The sequence below is a fragment of the Formica exsecta genome, unplaced genomic scaffold, assembly GCF_003651465.1.
Source record: "Formica exsecta isolate Colony F162 unplaced genomic scaffold, ASM365146v1 scaffold11, whole genome shotgun sequence".
NCBI classification, from domain to species: Eukaryota; Metazoa; Arthropoda; class Insecta; order Hymenoptera; family Formicidae; genus Formica; species Formica exsecta.
In genome coordinates this window covers 1,684,893-1,689,529 of record NW_021848439.1, presented here as the reverse complement: position 1 = coordinate 1,689,529, position 4,637 = coordinate 1,684,893, and positions in this window count along the sequence as shown.

Sequence of the window (4,637 nt, the reverse complement as noted above, 5' to 3'; positions counted from 1 at the left end):
TAGTTCTCGTCCGAGTAAAGTAGATCCGTGAAAATTAGTGATGGTTAAACGCAGTTGTCCCGATAATATTACACGACACTATATTTTGCCTAAATAACGAGCAAACTGAATAATAAACAGATAATATTGTTTTTATTTATTTTAAAAAATTTTTTTATTATAGTTTATTTTCTTGAAAATATATTTATCCGATATAAGATGTGCTAAACATTTTAAAATAATAATAGACTCCACGAATTTAGTAATCCGTAAATAGAAATCGAATATCGTATGGATGTGACTTTGAGCTAGCGATAATCGATAACACTTTTCTTGTCTTTACCTTTTATAAATAAAACTGTAAGTACGAAATTGGAAGTTCCATTGCCAAATCCTACGTCACTGATTTATTTTGGAACACAGTAATGTAAGTAGTATTCTTTCTTTGACTGAATGTACGTCACGATGTAACTAACATTATGCAGTCCTTATGACGATGTAAGAATATCTAGATCACGTTACTAAATTAAGTTTCAATTAATTTATCCTCAAGTAAATGTACAGCTATGTATTTCGTAGCTACGTCATATCACGAATGTTATCATCAAGTTCATCTAAATCTATCCGGAATGAAAGTTCACTGTGTCTACTTTTGGATCAGAATGCGAAGGAGGTAGAGATATATTTCTTTAGTTTTTGGCGTAAATCGCATAATTGACGTAAATGTGATATCGAAATAAAATCGTTATAATGTCAGATGTAACGCACAAATATCTTTTGACGTAGATAATATGCAGACAAAAATATTCTATTTATATATCCTTCGCGAGCAATATAAAATTTTATATATACAAAATCGTAGGATCATTTTATAAAGAGATTAAAAAATTAAAATTATTTTACTTATTACTATTTTTAATTATTTTATTATTACATTTAAATGACAAGAACGTAGCTGAAAATAGTTTACATCTCTAAAGACATTTCGCGTCGAAAATCATTACTTTATGACGGAGAGCGAGCCTCCCAAGGCGGCGGTCCTTGATATCCTCGATCTGACAAGTGCTTTGAGCACGCCGTACTAATGATAAGCAACGAGCGTCTCCGAACAAAGGATTGGAATAAATTTTCGACAGTGCGCGGGAGGAGCCGCTTATTTTCTGGCGTTTACGGTCGCCGATGCTAATCTCGGAGGCCCTACGGGAGACCTCCGAGTGCCGGTTTCTTCATAGGCTCGCCATCTGACACCGGGGCCTCTTCAGGAAGGAATTTGGTCTGTGCGTTTCGGCCCGAATTATGCTAATACTCCCCCATTCGAGATTCACGTCGCCCTCTTTGCTGCCATACGAATTGAAAGAGAGGCTAAAGTGGTCCCGTGGCGTCTCGCTGAAAATCTACTTAGCGTCGACAATTTTTATTTTAAAAGCAAGTGACAATAATACGAATCAAATATTAATTATTATATATGTATAAGAAAAATTGCCGTTTAATGCAATGAATTTTTACTGTATTTGTTGAACAATAATGTCGTAATAATTTTATGTATTAAATAACTCTGTTTTTGAATAAAATTGATTAATTAAATTTTTTTTAAATAATACAAATACTTAAAAATAAAGAATCGTTTGCTTACTAGCTACTAAAGATTGCTCTATAAAATAATTTTTTTTCCTCAATTTCAGAGTGTAATTGCAATGCAATGACTTATATAATTTCTAAAAATAATACGCGGTTCTATATAATCTCGGCATGTAATGCCACTTCTTATTTAAATGTAAAAATTGTAATAGCGTAACGTTGTAAAATTAATCTGGCAATAATAAAATTTTGCTGTTTTCGCGTTATAATATGTAAAATATACGCTTCAATGAGCATAAGGAAGTGCACCTCACGCACCGTACAGTATCTTTAGTTTTGCGAAACGTATAATATACAGCCTTTACAGAACGCTTGTGTGAGATACATTGTGTACATTGTATACATTGAAGAAAGGAGTATAGCGGGCAACCGCTGTTGGCGAGTCTAACTACAAACGGCGCGTTCCACGTTCCATTTTGTGTGTGTGACGTACGATCGGATGCGTAGGCACGCACGAAAAAGCACGAAACGTGCGACTCCGCCGAGACGGACAGTATATTGATATCGGGGGACTCCCTCCTTCCTTTTCTCCCAATTCCGCACGTGAGCCATGTGTCTTTTTTTTAATATTATGTCATCTGCAGGCGAGAAAAGCGAATGCAACGTGCACTCGCATCCTTACAATGCCCAGTGGCTCTCATAATCTCTCGTCGCAAAAAAAAGAACGCAACTGCTTATAAGAGAGAATTTATGCAATTTTTTAAATATAATAGTAATAAAAATTCTTAATTTTTTGCGTTATCTTAATGTGCAGATATTACACTATAATGGGTTGAAGATAAATGATAACTAATCTGGAAGATTCGTGTTTTATCAATAGACTATTTAAGGTTTTGAGAGAGAGGAAGGATATCTGTGTATATAGGTGTATATGAAAGAAATGGACAATCAAAAAATAAGGCCACAGTTCACGGAAGTACGTTTTCGTTAACGGCATGTTATGTCCCGAGAGGACGTTCAATGTATCGCCGCTCCAATGAAGACGTTTTCCATTATTAAAAGTTCGTCCTCAAAGCGTTTTAATGCATGACTAAATTACTTATTATTCAAAGACGCAATTAAATTGCGGATTTACATATCTATTACGGCACGGGTCGTCGAGATTGCCCTACTTGCGTCTATACATAAATGCAGGAACATGATGGATGATACGAAATAAAGTGCGGAGTCGCCCTCAAGACAGGAGTAATTCAATTTTACTCGCGCACAGAGAGCAATATAATTTCTATATTAACTCGATTAAAATGGGGCGTTTGACTCGAGAGGGAAGTGACGTTTTTCACCAAGATCGTTAGATTAGAAAATCCTGCCTCGACCTTTCGCACAGTTACTCGTCCAACTTCATCTTCTTCTTTCGAGGACATAAATAGCGGAAATCACGTTGTAACGCGCGCATAAAGCGGTAAGCAGCTTTTTCTATCGATCCCGCTTTCAATCTGCGGAGAATGCATCAATAAGGATGAGGTATGCCGCGAGCAAAGATAACTTCGCGGAACTTCGCATGCTGGCCCGTTCAATCTTCCCTCCGTACCGGCGATATCGGCACTGATATTGCAACGCATCCACAAACGCGCACACATACATACATACATACACTTGCCGCGTGGCTGAGCTCTTTAAATATATAGAGGCAGAATTCAGCGTTCAATTCAGCGTACAAAATCCTCACGTAATAAGAAGTTACCGGTCACAAAAGCCGAAGTACTCTTTTTTGCCCCCATGAGACGATAACGCTCCGATATCGACGACTGCCGTTTATTGAAAGCGAAATTGTCAACCATCCAAGATTTTCATCAGTCACAAAAGATCAGCGGCCTGTGAGCGCCCGGCCGGAGAAAAAAAGGACCGCCTTATCCGCAATCAATCTCCATTAGGCCGACTGTTACTACAATTCTCGCGAACCATTCGGCATTCGAGTGTAGCGGTCGATCGAACGGCATGAAAGAACTGCATCCCGACGCGACGTGGGGATGTACAACATTAATGTGCTCGTTGACATTGTGTTTACTCCGGCGTGTACACGGACAAGCAAGGGAGAGAAGAGAGGGAGAAAGGACAAGAATGGTGGAACGATACCGGCTTTGCAGAGATAATGGAAACGGCAGTCACTCGGGATGTCAATAGTGGGTAACATAAAATTTATTTTAAATTGCACTTTAATTTAAATACGAGATTTAATGCGAAATTTCCATCTTATAGCGGCTATTTATGATTATTAGTATTATTTTATGCATTTTAATCACAAATAAAATAAAATAATGATTTATAATATTAGTATCTCTCTCTCTCAAGATGTGACTTCCGTCTTATATGGTAGTTATATATTTATAAGTAATCATAATTATTAATATTATCTTGTATATTAAGAAATTAAATAGCTCGTAATATTTTCTAAAGTGAAAAAAATATTGATTCTTTTGATTTTTTATAGGACTGGATTAATGGAATGTTTAAATTTTTAACTATTTTCTCTATTTTATATAAAAAATTTATATAATATATATAAAAGTTTCGAAGTATGATGAGTCAAGATTCGCGATGAAACGATATCGCACAACGTAGCTGCAGACGCAAACATAACTAAAGCTAATGTCGATATGGAATAATCGAGGGGGGAAGAACGCAGGTCCCGGTTCGGTCCGGTAAACGCGAAAGGGGGCAACGTCCCTCTCCCACGGATGATGGATGTCGGAGGGGTCTTTCAAGTCCACGGTGCACGACCCCCTCCCGTCCCCGTCCTGTGATTATCTAATACGACAACGCCGAAAGGGGACCCGCACAACGTTCGTCGTGTGCGGGACGAGAGGGATGGACTCGATGGTACAAACCATAAATGCGACTGTATCGAGTCGACGCTACCGGGTTTCCTCGGGGCTTGTCCGAGCTACGTTCTGAAAACTCGTTCGTGGCCCCTCGCTCGCGTAGTGGGACCCTGTCGAACGACATACGGCTGCTACGGGGACTACATCGTTCACCGTGAATGGCGGGCCCGTAGCTAAGAAAAAAAAATGCACGCACGC